This window comes from Bos taurus, chromosome 5 (assembly GCF_002263795.3).
Source record: "Bos taurus isolate L1 Dominette 01449 registration number 42190680 breed Hereford chromosome 5, ARS-UCD2.0, whole genome shotgun sequence".
Taxonomy (NCBI): domain Eukaryota; kingdom Metazoa; phylum Chordata; class Mammalia; order Artiodactyla; family Bovidae; genus Bos; species Bos taurus.
Genome location: NC_037332.1, coordinates 74,799,047 through 74,823,136, shown reverse-complemented (window position 1 = coordinate 74,823,136; position 24,090 = coordinate 74,799,047). Strand labels below are relative to the sequence as shown.

At 46.1% G+C, this 24,090-nt stretch overlaps 1 protein-coding gene and 1 pseudogene across 1 annotated transcript in view; one reads left to right on the top strand and one right to left on the bottom strand.

Moving 5' to 3' along the window:
- The window catches only part of LOC112446822 (large ribosomal subunit protein uL22-like), a 37,788-nt pseudogene extending 20,367 nt beyond the window's left edge, over nucleotides 1-17,421 (bottom strand).
- MYH9 (myosin heavy chain 9) overlaps nucleotides 17,232-24,090 on the top strand; it is an 85,951-nt gene continuing 79,092 nt past the window's right edge. The window contains 1 exon segment of the mRNA NM_001192762.2: nucleotides 17,232-17,292. The gene's annotated coding sequence lies outside the window, so the exon portion shown is untranslated.

Genomic DNA, 24,090 nt, shown 5'->3' with positions numbered 1-24,090 from the left:
GTTCAAGTCACCAATTCCTCTGTGTGTGTATGTGTGTTTCCCCACATCAATAAGCACTGCCTTGGATACCAGCTGGGTACCCTACAATTCAACCAAATTCTGGCACTATCTACCTGGAGATAGCGTCAGATCCCACAGGTTAAGGGTTCAGTCTTACACAACTAACTCCTTCCCTCACTCTGGATGCCAATCACAACTCCAGGTTGCTGCCTGTGCTTCTGACCAATTAGCTATAGACTGGAGGTTCCAATGACTCCCTCCTTAGGTTCAATTGATTTCAAACTCAGGAAACCCATTTACTCACTAGATCACTGATTTGTTATAAAAGGATGTAAGTCAGGAACAGCCAGATGGAAGAGATGCATAGGGCTGGATGTGGGGAAGGGAGTGTCATTCCCATGCTTTCTCTGAGCACATCACCCTCCACATGTTTCCCAACCTGGAAGCTCTCTGAACCCTGTTCTTTAGGGTTGTTATGGAGGCTTCCTTGCAGAAGCCTGCTTGATTAACTCACTGGCCTGGTTCCACCTCTAGTCCCTCTCCCTCCCCTCTAATTGCAAGGTTCACTCCACTCACAACTGGTCCCATCCTTTTACGATCTTTGATCTTTAGTTGTGGCACATGGGTTCTACCTCCCTGACCAGCAGTCAAACCCAGGCCCTTTGCATTGGGAGCGTGGAGTCTTAGCCACTGGAACACCAGGGAAGTTCCAACCAGTCCCATCCTTAAGTGGAATCCAAAAGTTATGACAAAACTTTTCTGCTCTGTTAGGAAATTCCAAAGGTTTTAAGAGCTGTGAGCCAGGAGCTGTGGATGAAGGCCAAATATATACATGAAAAGTATATTTTGATTATCTGAATGACCAAATTCATATTTCTTATAAACTAAAGTATCTCAATAAGTCTCATGGGGGATGTCGATAATGGGGAGGCTCTGCATATATGGGGGCAAAGGGTATATGGGAAATCTCTGTAGCTTCCCCTTGGCTTTTCTATGAACTTGCTGCTGCTGCTGCTGCTAAGTCGCTTCAGTCGTGTCGGACTCTGTGCGACCCCATGGACGGCAGCCCACCAGGCTCCCTCGTCCCTGGGATTCTCCAGGCAAGAACACTGGAGTGGGTTGCCATTTCCTTCTCCAATGCATGAAAGTGAAAAGTGAAAGGGAAGTCGCTCAGTCGTGTCCAACTCTTCGCGACCCCATGGACTGCAGCCTACCAGGCTCCACCGTCCATGGGATTTTCCAGGCAAGAGTACTGGAGTGGGGTGCCATTGCCTTCTCCGTCTATGAACTTAGTGATGCTCTAAAAAATAAAATCAATTTTTAAAATAGGGGCAGGTGAAGGGTTACTAAGAACTAGGACCCTAGAGTCAGATGTCCTGGGCTGGAAGCCTGACTCCATCACTTGTTAGCTCTGTGATACTGAGCAAGTCATTCAGTCTCTCTGTTCTTCAGTGGCCTCATTTGTAATGTGGGGAATCTAAAGAGACCCACCTCAGAGGGCTCTTGAGAGCATCATGTGAGGGAATATACAAAATGTTCTCAGAAAATGTCTGGGACGTATAAACATCAGTGGTTATTGTCTTCCTAAAGGCCATGGGACGCTTATGGACTGTAAGCAGAGGAGGAATTTCCAGCCCCCTGGAGGCCACCTTAAATCCAGACACTGCCATCTGCCCCCTGCACGGGTGCTTCTAGTAGCTCAAACCTTTGCCCTCTGTTTACAGGGAGACACCAGCTGTGACCCTCCACTGCATGGTCCTTTGCTGGCACCTCCCTATCTTACCCAAGCACTTTGTGGTTTTTTTCTCCATTTCCTTTGGTTAAATGTCTTTGAGGTGCAGGGACTTCTCTTGGGCAAGAGCAGTGCTTCCTCAATCACTCTTCTCTGCTTGCCAGGGTCTTTAGACACCGATGCCCCTCCACTCCGGAGAAGGCAATGGCACCCCACTCCAGTACTCTTGCCTGGAAAATCCCCTGTACGGAGGAGCCTGGTAGGCTGCAGTCCATGCGGTCGCTAAGAGTCGGACACGACTGAGTGACTTCACTTTCACTTTTCACTTTCATGCATTGGAGAGAGAAATGGCAACCCACTCCAGTGTTCTTGCCTGGAGAATCCCAGGGACAGGGGAGCCTGGTGGGCTGCCGTCTATGGGGTCGAACAGAGTCGGACACGACTGAAGCAACTTAGCAGCAGCAGCCCCTCCACTACTTCAAACCCTCTCTTATCTCTAGAATCTTGCAAGTCACTGTCTCTCCAGTTTGGCCAAGAGAACCATGTCCACAGTTAGGCCTTTTGCATTTGTAAAGCGCTTTCTCACACATTTTTATCAGATGAGCCACATAAAGTCTTGTTAGATAAATGGGAGATGGAAACCCCAGCCCCCAGCATAGTCAAGGGACTAGTTTAAGATCACACAGTGAGGCGGTGGCAGACCAGTTCAGCCCTCTTTCTAAGTAACAGTAAAACACCAAGATTCACGTGTGTGGCACCTGTGGTGTGCCAGGCACTCTGGCAAGTTTTTACCTGCATAATCTCATTTAATTCTCCCCAGTGCTTCTCAGATTTTACCATGTATCTGAATCCCGTAGGTGGGATGCAGATTCTGATCCAGCAGGTCGGGGTGGCACCTGAACTTCTGCATTTCTAATAAATTCCCAGGGGATACTGAAGCTGCTGGTTTCAGTAGACTTACACTTTGAGTAGCTAGAGTCCTCTCAGCATCCTCGGAGCTAGGGATCATCCCCCTCATCCTTTTAGGTGAGTGAATGTTGGCTCCAGGTGGTTAAGAGACAGCTGTAGACCACCCAGTTAGCAGGTGATGGAGCTGAGATTCAAACCCAGGCGTTCAGGTGCCAGATCCAGGATGCCGGCCTTTATATCCCAGCTGCTTCACCCTGTAGGTCAAATCATTGGCTCCAAATCGCTGACATCCTATGATGTCACCTGACTCCATCACTACCTGGCTGGGCTGGACAGCTGCCATGGCTTTTTCATCTTGAACTTTACAGTACGTGGCCTGACCTCCCAGCAAGGGATCTGTCATGACTGTAAAGTCCTTTGCCACACAGAGAAGGCTCAATGTTAAGAGTGCACCTTTGAAGGGAAGAGAGGTTCAGAGACACCCTCACACCAAGTCAAACAGGCCATGCTTGGCAGTGGGTACTATCCTGGGCCCAGGGAGCAGAGGCCATGCTCTGCACAGCATGGGTGTGGGACCAGGGCACTTTCAAATACCTGTTTCCGTGAAACTTGGAAAAGACAGAGACCATTTTTTTTCCTTTTTTTATAACAACTTTATAGATATATAATTCACATACCATAAAATTCCCCCTTTTAAAGTGTACAATTCAGTGGTTTTTAGTGTAGGCACAGTGTTGGGCAACCACCAGCAATTCCAGAACATTTTCGTCATCCCCAAAGAAACCCCGTACCCATGAGCAGTCACGCCCCTTTCCCTCCTCCCCTCAGCCCCCGGCAACCACTAATCTACTTTCCCACTCCATAGATTTGCCTATTCTGGACATTTCATAGAAATGGAATCATACAATATGTAACCTTTTGTGTCTGGCTTCTTTCACATAGCATTAGGTTTCCAGGGTTCCTCCATGTGGTACCATGTATCAGAACTTCATTTGTTTCTATTGTCAAATAACAGGCCATTATACAGAATGCCACATTTTGCTTATCTGTTGATCAGTTCATGGGCATTTGAATTGCTTCCTTTTCTTGGCTATTATGTATCATGCTGCTATGAACATGCATGCACATTTCCTGTACACATTTTTGTGTACAGTTGTTTCATTTCTCTTGGGTGGATGCTTAGGGGTGGAATTTCTAGGTCAGCTGGTAACTCCATGATTAGTACTTTGAGGCACTTGCCACCTTGTTTTCCAAAGTGGCTGCACCATTTTACAGTCCCACCAGGGAGGCATCAGGGTACCAATTTCTCCAATATTTACATTTACTTATTTCCTTGTAAAGCTTCTCAGTGGAAACTGAGACTCACTTGGGCAAGGCAGTGTGGAATCAACACCCGGCAGCTGTGCTGTGCTGACGCAGGTTTGCCCTTGGAAACAAGCAGGCTTGGCCTTGAAGGCTGGTCTTCCTACCGAGCTGTGTGGTCTTGGAAGTCTCTTAACCTCTCTGAGCTGTTTTTCTCTATTGAGACCATAAGTGAGATCTAATAGTAGAGATTACAGGCAAGAGTTTGTGAAGCTATGGGCAACCTTATGCTTTATTTACTTATTTATTTTTTAATGTGATGCATATTTTATTTTTTAATTGAGGTATAGTTGATTCATGTTGAAATTTGTCTTGTTTTATTTTTATTTTTATATTATCCACTTCCAAAGGCCTGATTCTAAATTCACACTTGCTGCAAGAGGGTGGTAAAAGCAGCATATTGCAAGGCAAATAGGTGTAGATTTAAATCTCTGCTTTGTCTCTTATTGTCTATGAGGACTTGGGCTTGTAAACTCTACCTTTCTGAGTCCCCACTTCCTCTGTGAAAAGGAGATAAGACACCATATCTGAGGGTTGTTGTCAGGATAAATGTCTTACGGTCAGCATTCAATAGATGATAGACACAATTTTTTTTTTTTAATTAAGTAATTCATTTTTTATTAGCTATGCCACATGACTTGCAGAATCTTAGTTCCCTGACCAGGGATTGAAACTGGGCCCTCAGCAGTGAAAGTGCCGAGTCCTAACCACTGCACTGCCCAGAATTCCCAATAGGCACCATTATTAAAACAGGGAAGACCGGGACTTCCCTGGTGGCGCAGTGGATAAGAATCCACCTGCTGAGGCAGGGGACACAGGTTCAATCCCTGGTCCGAGAAGAACCCCCATGCCGTAGAGCAACCAAGCCCATGTGCCACAATTACTGGGCCCACACTCTAGAACCCTCAAGTCGCAACTATGGAACCTGTTGCTGCAATTACTGAAGCTCGAATGCCCTGCTCCACAAGAGAAGCCACAGCAATGAGAAGCCCGAACACAGCAATGAGAAGTAGCCCCCTCTCACTGCAACTAGAGAAATCCCTTGTGCAGCAAAGAAGACCCAGAGCAGCCAAAAAAGAAAAAAACAAAGGAAGACCCATTCATTCCACCAACATTGACCCAGATCCTAATAAGCGTCAGCTGCTGTGACACTAAGGTGATTTTCAGATCTGTGCTCCCAGGTTTGGAGGAGCAGACAAATAAAGAATTGTGTGACAATGTGACTAGTGTTATCAAGAGGTGTGTTAATGTTCTCTGTGGTTAGAGAGGAAGGGGTACGGCAGGCAGAAGGAAGTGGCCACAGGAAGATCTGGGTGGCACTGGAGCAGGTGGGGGAGGCCTCTTTCTGCAGAGTGGATGGTGGGGTCATGTCCTCCTAAAACTCCATCTCCTCTGGGCTACCGCCCCCCACCCCCCACACACACACCCAGGACCCAGAAGCAGCCCATCTACACAGAGGCTGGAAGGACGGCAAACCTTTGGCTTATAAATCCAGATCAGATACAGACTTAATGCCCTCTCTGAGCACACATCCAAACCTCTGTGTATCCAAGGCACAATAGCCTGGGGCATTGTGGACACCATGAGGAGCAGAGTCATTAATATAAAGGGAAAAGGGGCTTGTGACAGAAAATGGACTGAGGAGGGAGGCAGAACAGCACAGAGAAAAGGGCTTCAGATTATAACTGTGCCTTTTAATAGCCTGTGATATCTGGCAAGTCATACCTGCTCATTCTAGCCTCAGCTTGCATGCTCAGTCGTATCCGACTCTTTGCGACCCCATGGACTATAGCCCACCAGGCTCCTCTGTCCGTGGAAATTTCCAAGCAAGAATACTGGAGTGGGTTGCCACTTCCTACCCCAGGGGATCTTCCCAATCCAGTGATTGAACTCGAGTCTCTTGTGTTTCCTGCATTGGCAGATGGACCCTTTACCACTGAACCACCTGGGACAAACACAACCTTCCTCAAACAGTAAATGTCAAGATGAAGTGAGGTGGGATGAGAATGCAGTTGCAAAAGCTAAATGTTATAAACCTACAGGAAAGTTGATTATTGTCATCTGATGAGTGGATACATAGAATATGGTATATCCATACAAGGGGATGCTGTGCTGTGCTTAGTCAGCTATTGTGTCCAACTCTTTGCAACCCCATGGGCTGTAGCCCACCAGACTCCTCTGTCTATGGGGATTCTCCAGAGTATTGGAGTGGGTTGCCATGCCCCCCTCCAGAGGGTTCTTCCCAACCCAGGGATCGAACCCGGGTCTCCCGCCCTGCAGGTGGATTCTTTACCATCTGAGCCACCAGGGAAGCCTATACAAGGGATGATCACTCAGCAATAGAAGGAATGAAGTACTAATACAAGCACCACATAAATGGACCTGGAATACTCATGCTTGGTGAAAGAAACCAGATGCAGAGGACTGCATATTATATATTCTGTTTACATGAAATGTCCATAAAAGGCACATCTCTAGAGACAGGCAGTAGACTGGCGGTTGCCTCAGACAGGAGGAGGAAGTTGGGGGGAAATGGGGAGTGGCTGCTAACAGATATGGGGTTTCTTTGGAGTGATAAAAATGTTCTCCAATTAAACAGTGTTGATGGTTGCATAACTCTGTGACTAGATTCAAAACCACTGAATTGTACACTTTACAGGGGTGAAAGGTATGCAAATTATATCTCAGGAAAGCTCTTAAGAAGAACAGAAAGCATAGTTATTTATTCTCTAGCACCCATCTGAGGAGGAGGGGAGGGAAAGTGCCAGAATGCAAGGAGATGCTGCTGCTGCTGCTAAGTCACTTCAGTCGTGTCCGACTCTGTGCGACCCCAGAGACGGCAGCCCACCAGGCTCCCCTGTCCCTGGGATTCTCCAGGCAAGAACACTGGAGTGGGTTGCCATTTCCTTCTCCAATGCATCAAAGTGAAAAGTGAAAGTGAAGTCGCTCAGTCATGTCCGACTCTTTGCGACCCCATGGACTGCAGCCTACCAGGCTCCTCCGTCCATGGGATTTTCCAGGCAAGGAGATGCTGAGGAGAAGGAAAGGAAGGCTGGGTGAGGAGGTTGTGAGGGTGAGGGAAGTGAGGAGTGAAGTCTCCTTGGAGTCAGGGGAAGAAAAGGATGGAGGAGTAAGGAGAGGCCTCTGGGTTGAGTCTGGTTGGCATTGAGAAGCTGGGAATGTGAGCAGAGTTGGGAGTCAGGCTTGAAGACAGGTTTGGCAAGAACCAAATCATTGGACAACTGAACAATAGGGAAACGCACTGAGAATCTTGGGTAATAAAACTGTAGGTGATTTACATGTTTTTTTTAGTGCTTGAATTTTTTTTCTAGGTTAAAAAAATGAGAATGTATTATTTTATATCTATATTTTAATTTCTAGCATATCTTTTATATTTAAATTTGATTTTTATTTAAATAGGTAATGTATTTATATGAGTATAAATTTAAGAGAGAGAAAGGTTTTTTTTCTTCAGTGAAAATTCTCCCACTCTTATTTCCCCATCACCCAGTTCTTCTAAGAATAGCCAGTGTTACTTACTTCTTGTATATCCTTCCAAAGATATTCTGTTTAGTCTAAGATGTATTATTTTAGCATAAAATATTATATGGGTTAAAAAAAAAAAAGACTGAAGGGCACATGCAACAAAAGTAAAAAATAGGCAAATTGCACTTCATGAAAAAAAAATTTTGTGCATCAGAAAACAATATCAACAGGGTAAAATAATAACCCAGAGATTAGAGGGAAGTGAAGTGAAATGAAGTCGTTCAGTCGTGTCCGACTCTTTGCAACCCCATGGACTGGGATTTTCCAGGCAAGAGTGCTGGAGTGGATTGCCATTTCCTTCTCCAGGGGATCTTCCCGACCCAGGAATCGAACCCTGGTCTCCCCCATTGCAGGCAGATGCTTTACCGTCTGAGCCACCAGGGAAGCCTTGCAAATCATACATCTGATAAGGGATTAATATCCAGAATATACAGAGAACTCCTGAAGTTCATCAACAAAAATTCCCAAACAATATGATTCCAAAATGGGCAAAGGAGTTGAATAGACATTTTTCCAAAGAAGACATACAAATGGCCGATACGTACATGAAAAGATTCTCGACGCCACTAATCATCACAGAAATGCAAATCAAAACCACAATGAGATATCACTTTATATCCATTAAAATGGCTACTATCCCAAACCAAAAACTTTTCACCTATTTCCTGTTGTATGTATCTTCTTTGTTAACAATATTTTTTATTATGATAAATAAACAGAAGAAAGGATGTGGACAAAACTGGAAACCTTGCGCACTGTTGGTAAGAAGGTGAAATATAGCTGCTGTGAAACAGTATGATGTTCCTAAAAAATTAAAAATAGAATTACCTTGTATGATCCAGTGATTATACTCTGAGCATATACTCCCCCAAACTGAAAACAGAAGAGATGTTTGTGCATCTATGTTCATAGGGGTATTAGACACAATAACTAAAATGTGGAAGCAACCCCAGTATTCAACAATGGATGAAAGAATAAGCAAAGTGTGGTATGTACATATAGGAGAATCTTATTCAGCATTAAGAAGGAAGTTCTGATGCATGCTACAACATGGATGAAAGTTGAGGACATTATGCTAAGTGAAAAAAAGACAAATGCTGTTTGAGTACACTTACATGTGAGAAGGACCTAAAATAGTCAAACTCATAGAGACAGAAAGTGGCCCTGTGGTTTTCCAGGAGGTGAGTGGAGCAGGAAAGGAGGATGGGGGAGGTATTGTTTGTTGAGTGGCTATAGCGTTTCAGCTTTGCAAGATGAAAAGGATTTTGGAGCAGGATAGTGGTGATGGTTGCACAACAGTACATGGCCTTAATGCCAGTGAACCATACACTCAAGCATGATTAAGATGGCACATTTTATGTTATATATGTATTTTAACCACAATAAAAACAAACTGGAAAAAAAAAAGAAAGACTGAACATCAGGAAAAGGCTGGGGTTGGAGATATGGATTTGAAAGTCATTCACATGAATATACTCCAGTATTTTTACCTGAAGAATACCCTGGACAGAGGAGCCTGGCAAGCTACGGTCCATGAGGTCGCAAGAGTCAGGCATGATTTAGCAACTAAACCAGCACACGTGAATATAATATTTGAAAGTGGGGGAGTAGGTCAGAAGCCAGATCTAGGAGGGAGGAGAAGAAGGGAGAAGAGAGCTGAAAACACTGGGCACCTCTGTGTAGTACTATGTAGCACTTGGACTCTGAAGCTCTACCGACATCGGCTGAACTCTGGCCCCAGCACTGTGTGAACTTAGCAAGTCAACCTAAGTTCTCTGAGCCTCTGCGTCCTCATCTGTAAAATGGAGACAATATTCATCTCTAACCTCGTAGTGTCCTTGTGAGGATTAAATGAGATGATGTTTAACCAAAGCACTTGGCACCATGCCTGCCACATGGTAATCACTCAGTCAATGGGAGCCTCTGGCAGAGGTGCTATTAAAAATACTGAAGGATCAATATAAACCAGGTGCCAGCCAGTTGAAAGAAACACCACCTTCCACAAACAGTTATAGCCCAAACTGGTGCATTCCAGCTGCGTGTCCACCCTGGACTGGGAAGCAATCATGGAAGGGAGAACAGGGAAAGCAAACAGCCCTTCTCGGGAGTTTCTAGAAAGTCTGTGTTGGGAGGAAGGGATGTTGAGCAGATTCAAATGCCATCTAGGAAGGCAAGACCTCAGTGAGGCTTTGGGCTTGTGGACATCTGAAGAGCAGATTCAGAGGGTGAGTAAGAGCAAGGTGCGGTATCTGAGGGCCTGATGCAGATGCTGTGAGTTAAGGCTCACTTTCTGGATAAATCTCCTGATGAGATGTAGGGCAGAACGTGGTATACATCACTCATGAGAGTATTTTTTTTTTAATTACAAAAATTTTTAATTTAAACTGAAATTTTTGTGGCTGTGTTGGGTCTTCCTTGTGGCTCACAGACTTTCTCTAGTTGTGGCCCGTGGGCTTCTCTTATTTTGGAGCAAGGACTCTAGAGCATGTGGGCTCAGTAGCTGCGGCAGGAGGGTCTCTCTAATTATGGTGCATGGACTTAGTTGCCTGGAGGCATTGAAATCTTAGTTCCCTCACCAGGTTTGAACCCCTGTTCCCTGCATCGGAAGGTGGATTCTCAACCACTGGACCACGACGGAGGTCGCTAGAATATTTTCACTGCTCTAAAAACTCTCTGTGCTCTGCCTGTTTGGTCCTTCCCCTTCTACAACCCCTCAAAAACTACTTATCTTTTTACTCCATAGTTTTGCCTTTTTTCAGAATGTCATATAGTTGGAATCATATTAACAGGCAGTTTTTTTCATATTGAGTCTTTCACTTAATAATATGTTTAAGCTTCCTCCATGTCTTTTCATATCTCCAGAGTTCATATTTTTTTAGCACTAATATTTCATTGTCAGGATGTGGAGCAGTTTATTTATCCATTTGCCTACAGAAGGACATCTTGTTGCTTCCAGGTTTGGGCAATTATGAATAAAGCAACTGGAAACATCTATGTGCAGGTTTGGAGGTGTACATGTTTTCAACTCCTCTGGATAAACACTGAGAAGAACTGCTGGATAATATGGTAAAAGTATGTTGAGTTTTGTTAGAAACCACAACACTGGCTTCCAAAGTGGCTTTGCATGCCCACCAGCAATCAATAAGAGTTCCAGTTGCTCCAGATCCTCACCTGCATTTGGTGTTATCAGTGTTCCAGATTCTGGCCATTCTAACAGGTGTGTAGTGGAGGCTCATTGTTTCCATTTGCTTTTTCTCATGATATATGATGGTGAACATCTTTTCATACACTTATTTGCCCTCTGTATATCATTTTCCTGTTAAGGTTTTTTTGTCTTTTTTTTTTTAATCATGTGGTTTGTTTTCTTCTTGTTGAGTTTTAAGAATTCTTTGAATATTTTGGATAGTAATCCTTTTTCTGGTTTGTTTTTAAGACAGTGAAATTCCCAAGTATGGTTACAGGCAGATGAGCTGCCAAGATGTTGAAAAGAAAAAGAATTAGCAGGAACATAAACTATGTATACACAATGACTTGAATTGTATTTTTTTAGTTATTTGTTATCAGTTGTTATTGTTAATATAAATAACATATACATGTTATTTATGTTATATGTTATCAGGGCTTCCCTGATAGCTCAGTTGGTAAAGAATCCACCTGCAATGCAGGAGACCCTGTTTCGATTCCTGGGTCAGGAAAATCCACTGGAGAAAGGATAGGCTACCCACTCCTGAATTCTTGGGCTTCCCTTGTGTCTCAGCTGGTAAAGAATCCACCTGCAATGTGGGAGACCTGGGTTCGATCCCTGGGTTGGGAAGATCCCCTGGAGAAGGGAAAGGCTACCCACTCCAGTATTCTGGCCTGGAGAATTCCATGGACTGTAAGGTCTATGGAGTCACAAAGAGTTGGAGATGACTGAGTGCCTTTCACTTTCATGTTATTTGTAACTTTTAATTTTATATAGTCACAAACTTAAACAAAATAGGACAAAGGACTCCCATATACCTTTTATCCATCTTTGCCCATTGTTTATAGTTTGCTTCAGTTTTGCTTTATTATCTTCCTTTTTTATTGAAATACAAATTTAGCATCAGTACAGCACAGAAGTCTTAAATGTACAAATCAATGAATTTTACATGTGGAGACCCAGTTGGAACCACCAACCAGATTGAGACACAGAACCTCCCAGTATTTCAGAAGTTTCCTTTGGTTCCTCTCCCATTCACTAACTCTCTTCAAAGAAAACCTCTATTCTGGCTTATTTTACTAGAGTTTGATTTTGCCTGTTATAGAACTTCACAAAAATGGAATTATACAATATCTACTTGTGTGTGTGTGTCTAAACTCTCACTTAGCAGTATGTCTGTGAAAGTAATTCATTAAAAAAATAATAGCAGCTTAAGATATGTTATATACCATAAAGTTCATCCTTTTAAAGTAAACAATTCAGTTGTTTTTTTTTTTTTTAAGTTTATTTTTAATTGGAGGATAATTGCTTTACAATACTGTGTTGGTCTCTGCCATACATCAACATGAATCAATCATAGGTATACACATGTCCCCTCCCTCTTGAACCTCCCTCCCACCTTCCACCCTATCCCACATCTCTGGTTTGTCACAGAGCACCTGACTGAGCTCCCTGCATCATACAGCAAATTTCCACTGGCTATCCATTTTACATATGGTAATGTACATGTTTCCATGTTACTGTCTCAATTTGTCTAATTTCTCGATTTAATGTATCAGAGAGTTGTGCAACCACTCCCACTATCTTATTTCAGAATATTTTCATTGTCTCAAAAAAAAAAAAAACCTCATCATACCCATTAGCAGTAAATTCCTATTGTTTCCTTTCCCCAACCTGTGGCAACCATTAATCTATCTTCTATCTCCAAAGATTTGCCTATTCTAGACATTTCATACACATGAAATTATATACTATGTTATCTTTTGTGACTGGCTTCTTTTACTTAGCATAATGTTGTTAAGGTTTGTCTATCTCGTAGCACGTGTTAGTGTGTTCCTTTTTGTTGCTGAGTAATATGCCATTGTAGGCATATACCACAGTTCTGTTCATCCACTTATCAGTTCATGGATATCCGAGTCACTGTGTCTTTTCACACATAATACTAATTTCTTCCTTTTTATTTCTGTATAGTAGTCCATTGTATGAACATTCTCAGTTTATCCACTGTACTGTTGGTGGGCTTTTCTATTCCTGGTTCTTGGCCATGTTAAGCTGCTATGAACATTTTTGTACATGTCTTTGTCAGGTGTGAGCACTCACTTCTGTTGGGTATGTAGTTAAGAGTGGAATTGTGGATCACAGGTTATATAAGTATAGTGTGTTAGTCGCTCAGTCGGGTCCGACTTTTCATGATCCCATAGAGTGTAGTCCACAAGGTTCCTCTGTCCATGGAATTCTCCAGGAAAGAATACTGGAATGGGTTGCCATTCCCTTCTCCAGGGGGACCTTTCCAACCCAGGGATCGAACCTGGGTCTCCTGCATTGCAGGCAGATTCTTTACCATCTGAGCCACCAGGTAAACCCCTATACAAGTATATTCAATTTTAGAACATACAGCCAAACACTTTCCCAAAGTGGTTATAGAAACTTACATCCCCATCAGCAATTTATGAGAGATTCAGGAAGTCCCATCTTCCCCAACACATGTTATGTTAATTTCAGCCATTCTAGCTGGAGTGGTGCTAACTCATCGTGGTTTCAACTTGCATTTTGTGATAACTAATGAGGGTTAGCACCTTTTCAATTTGCTTCCGGGCTAGTTATCCTTTCTTATGTAGTACTCATTCAAGTCTGCCCATTAAAACAGAAAAAAAAAGTTGGGTTGACTGTCTTTTTCTTAACATAGATGTTCTTGATAAATTCTGGATAACACCCTTGCTTTGTATATATGTATTGTAAATATTTTCTCCCAGTCTATGGTCTGATTTTTCACTCTCTTAAATACATCTTTTAATGGATGAAAGTTCTTTATTTTAACAAAGTTCAATTTAACAATATTTTCCTATCATTTATACTTTTTGTGTCTTAAAATTTTTTTGGCCTACTTCAAAGTCATGAAGAACTTTCTTTTAGAAGTTTGACTGTTTAATCTTTACATTTAGGTCTCAGATTCATCCTAAGCTATTCCTCTCAATGGTATAAGAGAAGGAGAAAAAAAATCTATTTCAATGTGTAGATAGGCAGTTGATCTAGCACCATTTATTAAAAAGACCATCTTTGGGACTGCCCTGGTGGTCCAGTGGTTGAAACTCTGTGCTTCCAATCCTGAGGGTGTGGGTTCTATTTCTGGTTGGAGAACTAAGATTTCACATGCTGTGTAAGGTGGCAAAAAAAAAAAAAAAGAATAAATAAAATGAAAAAAAGACCATCGTTTCCCCTTATTTACAGTGGCAACTTTGTAATAAATCAGATGACCATATACATGTTGATCTGCCAATTTTATTTTACATATGTATGTGTAGAAAGATTTGAAGGAAATAAGATTTGTTAATAGGTGCTATAGTGAGTTTGTAAGGTTGTAGATACTTTTGATTTATTTTTTAGTATTTTCTCTACCAACCATGGGCTGGCTTCCTGGGTGGTGCTAGTGGTAATGAACCTGCCTGTCATTGCAGGAGATGTAAGAGACGTGCGTTCAGTCCCTGGGTTGGGAAGATCCCCTGGAGGAAGAAATGGCAATCCACTCCAGTATTCTTGTCTGGGAAATCCCATGGACAGAGGAGCCTGGCAGGTTACAGTCCTTACATAGGGTTGCAAAGAGTTGGACACAACTGAAGCAACTTAGCACGCATGTACACCAACCATAATACTATTTTAATACTCAGATAAAATAGATAAAATATTTTTCTAAAATACCACTAGGGTGTAGGTTCTAGGAGACAGAGGAAGGGTTAGGTTTGGACAGTAAGCAGGAGGGCTTCCTGAAGTAGGAAGGCATACAAGCTAGTAGATAATGAGGAGAGAATTCAGAGCTCAGCTGACAGGCCTTCTATCTTCTTAGGGACCTCAGTTTTCTGGAGAAGGTGGTGTAGGAGGTTGAAGGTGAGGAAAATAGATATGATCATCATCGATAATGCTCTGTTGTTAAGTACACATTGCTTAGCAGTTTATAAAACACTTACAGGCCCACTTCTCCTGTGTTCTCCCCAACAGTCCTGCAGGCAAGGCCCTGTGATTACACCCATTTTATGGATAAAGAAATGGATGTTCTCTGAGTCTTGTTCAAGCATCCATTAAAGATCATTTTATGTCAAGCCTTGTGTCAGTTCTGGGTCCACAGAGACATTTAGGGCATATTTCCTATCCGCTCTCAGGCAGCTCCTAGCTCAGGCAGAGGAAACAGTAAGTATATGGACAATTAAAAGCTAATGTATTAGTGCTCAACAGAATACTACTCAGCTTCAAATGCATTTGAGTCAGTTCTAATGAGGTGGATGAAACCCTAGTCTATTATACAGAGTGAAGTAAGTCAGAAAGAGAAAGACAAATACTGTGTATTAACACACATATATGGAATCTAAAAAGATGGTACTGACGATCCTATTTACAGGGCAGCAAAGGAGACACAGGTGTAAAGAACAGACTTTTGGACTCAGTGGGAGAAAGAGAGGGTGGGATGATCTGAGAGAACAGCATTGAAACATATACATTACCTTTTATGTAAAATAGATAACCAGTGTGAGTCTGATGCTTGAAGCAGGGCACCCAAAGCCGGTGCTCTGGAACAACCTAGAGGGATAGAGTAGACAGAGAGGTAGGAGGGGGGTTCAGGAAGGAGGGGACACATGTATGCCTATGACGAATTCACACTGATGTATGGCAAAAACCATCACAATATTGTAAAGTAATCCAATTAAAATAAATTAAAAAATATTTTAAAAAATCTAGTGTGTTAGTGCTATGAGAGATAAATGCAAGATGATGTTGGGGTGGGTCTCTCCCAGTTTTAGAAAAATTATGCAAGTTATATATGCTGCAAAGAAGAACTATTAAACTCATCTTGGTGTGCTTTTCCAATGATTATTTTATGATTAATTATCAGAAAAATTGGTCAACTTACTTTCTTACCTGTAATCTCTAAACCTGGCTGACGGTGGACATTTTTATTCTTTTTTAAAAAACTTCATAGGTGAAAAATGGCATTCCATGTAGTTTTGTTTGCATTTCAGATGACTGGACATTTTTATTTCTTCTTTTTAACTAGACCGTTCCTTTTTGGACCACTTTTATTTTAAAGCATTTGGGGTTTACCTTATGGATGCATATTGTTGATATTCACATATTGTTGATAATTCTTTGTCACAGAGTTGCAAAATCTTTTTTCCAGTTTTGTCTTGCCTATAGATCATACTTTTTTTGAAGCTCATTTGGAAGACTAGTTTAGTCATAGTAGGAAGAACATTCCAAAAGGAAAGAGTAATGAGAAATTTTCCCTCTTTAGATATAAAATGTATTGTAGAGCTACCATCCTTAAAGTATTGTGGAACTGGCACAGGAACACACAGAAAGACGAATGGATACAACTCAGAAACAGATTCAAGAATATATGAGTTGGTAGGTGATGATGGTGTGTGGACAGTTGGCTATTAGAAAAATTATATTCGATTTCTTTCCCACTCCAAAATTAAAATGAATTCCAGATGGGTTAAAAATGTAACAAAATCTTTTAAAAATTAAAAAAAAAAATCTGTAATCCTCTTGTTGTGGGCAGTAATACACACACCAGATACACACACACAGTGCGCTTTGCCAGCCTGAAGAACCCCAAGAAAACATTTTGCAAAAAATATCTGAAAGGAAATGTGCGAGTTAACCACGTGGAGGTAAAGAGAGGCTCGGAAGGGCACTCCAGGCTGAAGGAACCCACCGGAGCAGACGTCTGGAGGCTGAAAGACTGCAGCGTGCGCACTCCAAAGACAGGGTCAAAAATGGAACTCAGGGCGCCCACAAGGGATCCGGGGCTTGAGTCCAGGTCCGCCCCCACAGGCCATCTGCATTGTAAAATAGCACTTTTCCCATATATGGTACTTAATATCTGTTCTGGTATCAACAGAATGACATGGGTCAGAGAAAACAGCTCGCGGGGCGGAGTGTCAGCAGCCCGGACTTTCCCAGTCGGCTCCCGCCGGGCCTCGCCCGAAATCAGGCAATGCACCAAAATCCCTGCCGGGAGTCCGCCGAGACTCTACTCCTCCTGGTTGGATTCTCTCTGTGTCAATCCTTCTCCTGGAACCTGGCGGTTCGTTGCGCCCGCCCTAGGGGGCGGGGCTCCCGCCTAAGAAGAGCGGGGGGAAGGTGGAGGGGGTGGAGATGGGGGCGGATGGGGAGAACGTATTCCCACCCCTCTGGGCCTATAGGCTCCACCCACTGCCTTTCCACAGGTCAAGCTGTCTGTTCATCATGACCAGCAGCTGGTTGGAGTGGGTGAGACAGCTCGGGGGCGGGCTCGTCTCTTCAGGCTCCGCCCCGCAGCCGGCGCTGGGCTCGGAGTGGGCGCGCTCTGAGAGGGGCGGGGCGGCAGGGCGGCGAGGAGCAGCGCAGGGTGCGGTGAGGCGCGCAGATCCTAGCTGTTCCTGGGCAGGGCACTGAAGGCTGAGCGAGGCTGACCTGCTGCAGCTCCCGTCTCGCGCGCTCGCCCCACCCCGCCGTCGCCCGAAGCGCTCGAGGAAGCCCTCTCGGGAGAAGCAGCGCCTGTTCCCCGGGGCAGATCCAGGTTCAGGTGAGCGAGCCCCACCGGCGGGTCCCGCCCCGAGCGGGCGAGCGGGGGTGGCGGGTACCGGACGCGCGGAGTCTCGGTGAGCTGGGCGATGAGTGGTTCTCGGCCTCCGCGCGGCCGGCGACCAGGCATGGGCGGGGGAGAGCGGGCTGGGCACCCTTCACAGAGGGGCCCCGGGACTCCCGCGCGGATGCTCGGTGAAGACGCCGACGGAAGCGAGACCTGGGAGCCGAGGAAGGCTTGGGGCCGGGCACTTCCCGGAAACCCTCCGTACCCACTCCCTGCCCTCCCGCCGGCACACTCCGCAGCCCGGGCACCCGGGAGCCTCGACCTCCCCCTGCTGCCGGGGCACGCGCCCCGCCTTCGCCTCGCCCAGTGCCCAAGTTGGGCAAACTTTTTAACCCCTTCTGGGCAGCCTCTGTCCCTTGGACCCAGCCCCTTGGCGAGGTTCAGATGGGGGGCTCGGGGCGGCGGCTCCTTGGGAAGTTTCCGGGCGTTTTCGAAACGGAGGTAGCGGGCACCAGGGACCGTTTGGCAGCTGTCAGGGCGTCCTTCTGAGTCAGAATCGGACAGTCCTGCAGCAGACATTGCTCTTGGCCCGGTTTCCGCCCTCGGCTCCCGACTTCCTCATTCGCCCGGGTGCGATCGGCTGGGCGGAGGAGGGGGACCGGGAGAGGTGCGGCTGGGTGCTTGGGAAAGGGGACCCGGCGGGGATCCTGGCTTGAGGCAGGAAAGACTTTCCCCTCCCTCACAGATCCGCATCCTTTGACTTTTGGCCTCTGCTTCCTGGGAGTGGAAGGCCGGGTAAGGCCCGCACCAATCTCCGCGACCCCTGCGCGCACCTGATTCCAGCGCACCTGCGGACCGCCCCGGCAGGGTAGGGGCGGGGAGAGCTGGGCTCTGCTCCTAGAGGATCCAGCCTGGGCTATTGCATTGTGCCCTTTTGGGCCAGATCCAGGGTTTTCTACTTACCCCGCCACCCCCCCCCCCCCCAAATGTCTCTGTTCAGGATCCTGATCTCCTGCTGTCCGGGGCCACGCCCAGGGCAGGACTGCACCCCCCACCCCCCTACGCCTCCCCACCACCCCCCACCGCGCCCCCAAGAGCCCAAGTGTCTCAGAAACGGAGTGTCTTCCTGGACCAGGTTGCAGATTGTCTTGAGGTGGGGGCAGGGTGAGCGCCCGGGCTGCTATCTGTGGCCCCACCCAGCCGGTGTGGGGAAAAGGTTCCCGGGAAGTCCCAGGTCCTAGGCACTGGCGGATCTCTCTCCGCTGGGCAGTTGAGGGACCCAGCCACTTCTGGGTTCACTGCACCCTTTCCTGGGCTTAACAGGATTGCAAAGTAACTGTTGAGTAACTGTTGAACGGGAAGAACCTGAGCCCCTTACTGCAACACTGTGGCCATTTCTGAGTGCTGTCTGAGCCTGTAACCTCACCGGGTGGTTTATTCCCTTTATGGTAAGGAGGGAGGCTGGTTTAAGGCCTATTTAGACAGTCACTTGATTAATATTAGTCAATTTATATACAAGACTGCTGGGAGTGGGGGGAGGGTACACAGATGTGTAATTGAGCAAATATTTAACTGGCTCCTCTGTGCCAGAGATTCTGCCAGGTGGTGGGGGGTGTGAGGTTGAGTAAGACCTGGCCTGTGCCCTAGGGCATTTAGGGGAGAGCCAAGACAAATCCGTAGATGACTCTAAGGTGAGGCGAAGATGACAGAGACCCTAGAAGGGTGCTGTGAGTCATGGGATTGGGAGAAGGGAGCCAGCCCTCCCTTCTCCTCTGGCCTATGGGAGTTTACAGTCCTCAGGGGGAAATAGTGGCCCAATGACTGAGATACAGAAGCTGCCTGTGATGAGTGTCTCCAACAGGCCTCAGACAAAGGACTCGAGGAATTCTGAGAGGGGCCACTTCTGTCTGGGATGAGAAAGGAAGCTGCCTCGAGGAAGGAGGACATGGCAGGTTTGCCAAACCGAGGCAAGCATTCAGTGTTGGAAAGTGAGGGCTCATTTATGATAATTGAGGTGTAATTAAAAACGTCAAGAGATTGCTCAGTGTAATTTGAGAGCCGCTGTGCCCCCCAGATGGCTGCAGGGTGACACTAAAAAAGCTCTGTTCTTCAGATTCAGCAAGTCCTGGCAGTGCCCATGGCAGATCCAGGTGCTTGGATTGGCAGGCAGCGTTTGGGGAAGGGCAACCCCCAGAGGTGCGTTCTGTGGGGCTCCTTGTCTGAAGGGCAGGTGAGGGTAGAGGAAAAGAGAGGGGCAGGGCTTTCTGACATTTATTTTTTATTTTTAAACTTTTAACCTAAGGGGTTGGAGATGGGACAACTTCCCTCTCACTGGATGAAGGATGCATGTTAATCACAGCCTGCCTCTTGCCCGTTCTTGCTCCAGAAAAAAACAAAACACGGATCTGTTAGCTTTTTAAAAGGAGAAAAGCACACTTAAAAATTGCTGCATTGTTGTGTCGCCTGGTGGAGGGTATTGCTAGAAGCCAGGCTAACTGTGCTTTCTTCACTTCCTCTTCTAGCTAATCCTTCCATAAAGTACTTAAGACAGCCCTTACCAGCTTGACATCTTTATTTCAAAAGGAGAGGAGGGGTTGGCTGTTGTTCTCCTCTGAGCCTGGCCCTACCCTTCTCTTGGTCGGGGGGGGTGGGGAGGGGGGTGGAGAGAAACCCCAGGCAAAGGAAAAAAAGAAAAAACAAAAATCCAGGCCTTGACAGCTTCCTCCCAAGCATCATGTTCCAAAAATATTTAGAATAACAAAATCTGTGTGTCGTCTTAATTAAACAAACGTCCTAATTTGCTGAGCATAAAACAGCATCTCTGCCCACAGGGGCAGGAAGTACATTTTCCCTTTGTGCAGCCCCAGAGAGTCACTGCCTCTCGGCTTTAACCCTTGGTGTGCTGAGCCCCTGGGCTTAAGCCCTCCTGTGACAACGGAGTGGAACCCCGGCTGCCCCCTGGGAAGCAGTAGGCTTGTGACTTAATGGGATCTGGTTCTTCATTAGAGCTGGGAAGAGTGGAGTCCTGAGTTTTGGCACTAGACAGTGTTCAGATCCTGACCCTGACACTTAGGACTGTAGGCAAGTCACTTAACCCCCCAAGCCTCAGTGTCCTTATCTGTAATACAGGAGTCATGATATCCATCCTACGGGGTTAGATGTGAGAACTAAAAGAAATTAAGTATGTAAAGGGCCTGATACATAGTGACTGTGTACATTTTTAAGAAAATATATGTGATCAGTCTTCATTCCCTGGGTTGTCAGGTAAGGAGACAGGATAGGAAGGGTGGATGGTTCTCCTGGCTCCTAGCTCAATGCTCTTTCTGCTTCTAAAAATGATGTTCTGTGTGTGTGTTTGTGTGTGTGTGTGTGTTTGCTCATGGACCACAAAGCCTGAGTGGTAAAAACACAGGTGGTTCTGGGGCCCACCTGCTGATGCTCTTGGATGCTCTTGGTGATGAGCTTGTGCTCATTAGCCTTGTTGCAGGGCCCTGGCTCAGGCAGAAGATACACAAACTCACTGCGTTTTAGTTCTCAGACACAGCTTCCGTGGTCTAGGGAGAGCTAAGGGGTGACATGGAGGTACACTGGACTTAGTGTCTGGAGGCCTGGCTTCTGGGTCTGGCCCTGGTTGGGGGTACATTTGATTTTGCTAGAAGGCGCGTACTGCTTCACAGAGACACCATGCCAGTTTATGTGTCTGCCAGTTATACCCAAGAGTGCTTGGGAAATTGAGACATGCAGGAATTTAAATTTCTCCATAATGCCCCAGTTTCTTAGGTGCCCTCATGCCCTACTGATGGGGTCTAAGTTGTAACAACTCTCTTTATAGAAGGTAGTTGGGCAATATCTGTCAAAGCATAGTCCTTCTGACTGATTTCTAGGAACTCACCAGCAGATAAACTCAAACATGCAAAAGGAAATGTCCAAGGATATTCTTTGTAGCATTGTCTAGAGAAAGACAGGAAATAAGCTAACTGCCCATTAAGAAGGTCAAATAAATCATGGTACAGCTGCACAGTGGGAATTCTTGAAGCCTTTAAAAAAATCGAGACTGACCTATAGGTACTGATTGGGCATGCTCTCCAAGAAATATTTTAAGTGAATAAAACTTGATACAAAGTGGGATACATATTGCTCCCTCCTGTGCGAATCATGGTATGATGCCTCCGCTCTGTGCATGGATAGCTACAGAAACCCAAGTAACAGTGGTTGCCTCTAGAAAGGGCCCAGGAAGCCAGAGCCTGGGGTGAGCTTGAGCATTGCTTTTTCCACTAAATGCCTTTTTACATGTGTTGACTACCTAAATAGTCAGAAATTGAAAATTTTGTTAGTTTTATTAACAACAAAAATATGTGGTTGGCTGGCCAGTCTTGGGGGTCTTTGTTTTTAAAATGCATTGCTTGAGATCTCAGATTGCATACTGAGTGCCTGCCACGTGCAGGGGAAGAGGAAGGGTCTTAAAAATGGACTGAATTGCTCTGTGGTTGGAACATTTTGGGGCCTGCTTTCTTCTCCATGATGTCATATTATCACCAGAGTAACCCCTTTAAACAAATGTCTACTCTGATCCTTTCCCTTGGTTTCTGGAAAATGGTAGATGCTTTGATTGCCTTTTCTCTGCTGTATAAGAAAAGGAAGCCCGCGGGACATGTCTGGAATGTATTCTAGGAAGCCCTTTTGCCAGTTTCCCCACAATCCCCCTGGCTCCACGCTGTCCACTTGTCCTTTCCTGGGGAGCCCATCCTGACCAGGAGGCCAGACCAGACCTTTATTCTCTTGGGTCTTCCTCATTTGTAAACTTGGGGTCATTGCAACCCACCCTATCTCCAGTTGTCCCTCAGAGATCTGGCCTATGGTTTTTATGTATTAATAACATTGGAAAAGCCCAAATTCTCGAGAAAATGTGATCAGAGGGGGGTTTTGAATTGGAGAGCCCCGCTAGCCTTCTCAAGGAGGACTGCCATAGCCTTGTACAGTGTGGGCCCCAGAGAAGACTCAGGCTCAGCTCACTCCTGAGCTGGCTCTTTTCTGTAGCACAGCTGGTTAAGACCCCTTTAGGGTCACAGGCAGGCCTGTGTCCCTGCCAGGCAGCTCTAGGCCTCTTGAAAGGTGATGTGAGTCACACATGAGTATGCACAATGAGCCTGGGTCTAAAATGGGCCTGCCACCCCATGGGCCGGTGGTTTGAAGGCGGGATGCCAGCCTGTATCTACCCCCTTTTGTCTGCCCCCACCTGCCCCTCAGGCTTTGATGGCACCGGATATTTGGGGAGCAGGCGGGGAGCTGCCCCCTTGTGTCTGATGCAGGTCTCTTTAAAAAGTAACTGAGGCAGGCTGGCTGCTGTCAGAAAGCCTCAGGCCCCTATTCTGCTGACTGGTGTCTCTGGCCCAAGGTGATTTCAGCACCCGGGGTGGACACAGCACACCCAGGCCTGGGTAGGTGGGCGCAGAAAAGGCTCCTGGCCAACCTTTGGCTGAGGGCCAGGCCATCTAGGGAGTTCTCACGACAGTGCCCTCAGCAGCTGTCTTCATCTGCAGCCCTGGGTGGGGAAGCCTTCCTCTGTGGCTAGAGAGACCCTTGCAGGGTCTTCTGGAAGTTGCCACTGAAAGGTGTGGCTTCCTTCCTGGGCAGGTGGGGCTGCAGCCTGCAGGGAAGTTGAAGTGCTCTTGAGCTTCCCCTCCCCTCCCTCTCGAAGGTCACTTCCTTGGTGCCTCTCAGGGTGCCTCTCACTTCCTTGGTGCCTCTTGGTCCTTATGGTTCTTACCCTGCTGCCCAGAGGAACAGGGGGCCTCTGTGAGGCGAGTCCCTCTCTTACCTCCATGGATGTTATTTTGGAAACTTCCATCTCATGTTTCCTTTTTCTTTCATTTAACTCTAATTCTGAATGATGCCTGGCTTAAAAGAAAAATAAACAGGGACTTCCCTGACGGTCCAGTGGTCCAGACTGCCACTGCAGGGGGCACAGGTTCCATCCCTGATCCAGCAACTAAGATCCCATACGCCAAAAAAAAAAAAAAGAGAGAGAAATTGTACAGTAGCAACAGTACAATCCTCCCTACTGAATTTACTTAGGATCGTAGAGTGTCTGAGATGGAAGGGATCCTGTGTGTATGTGCTCAGTTGCATAGTCGTGTCTGACTCTGCGACCCCATGGACCATAGCCCGCCAGGCTCCTCTGTCCATGGGATTTTCCAGGCAAGAATACTGGAGGGGTTTGCCATTTCCTTCTCCAGGGGATCTTCCCCAGCCAGGGACCAAACCTGTGTTTCCTGCATTGGCAGGCAAATTCTTTACCACTGAGCCCGCTGGGAAGCTCAGAAGGGATCTTAGGGATATTGTAATTTTCACTCCTCCCACTGCTCCCCCCGCCCCCGCCCCCCATGAGAGGGTCGAGTCAAACTCATTCTGAGTTGGTAGAAAGCTCTGGCCCCTGGTTTCCCTCAAACCCAGTGCCTTTCAGAATCACATGGCCTCATTTAAAAGTGTTTCTGAGCTGTTATCATGCCTTTCCTCGCCTTAACACACTGTTCAGCCCAGCAACACGTACTTAGCTCCTTTCATCTTTGCTTAAGTCTGTTCTTCCACACCCTTAATCGTTTTCTTTTGGGGGCTGGGAGGGTGGAGGGGCCCTAGAGTTAAGAAATGGGGTGGGAAGTGGTTTGAGTTTCTCTGAACTTCTTCCAGTTGGACAGTTCGACTTGGGCTGGAAGTTCCTGCGGCTCAAAAATCAATATTTCACATGGGGCAGCGCCAGGCGGCGGGTGGGCCACTCAGAGCCACATCGGCTTT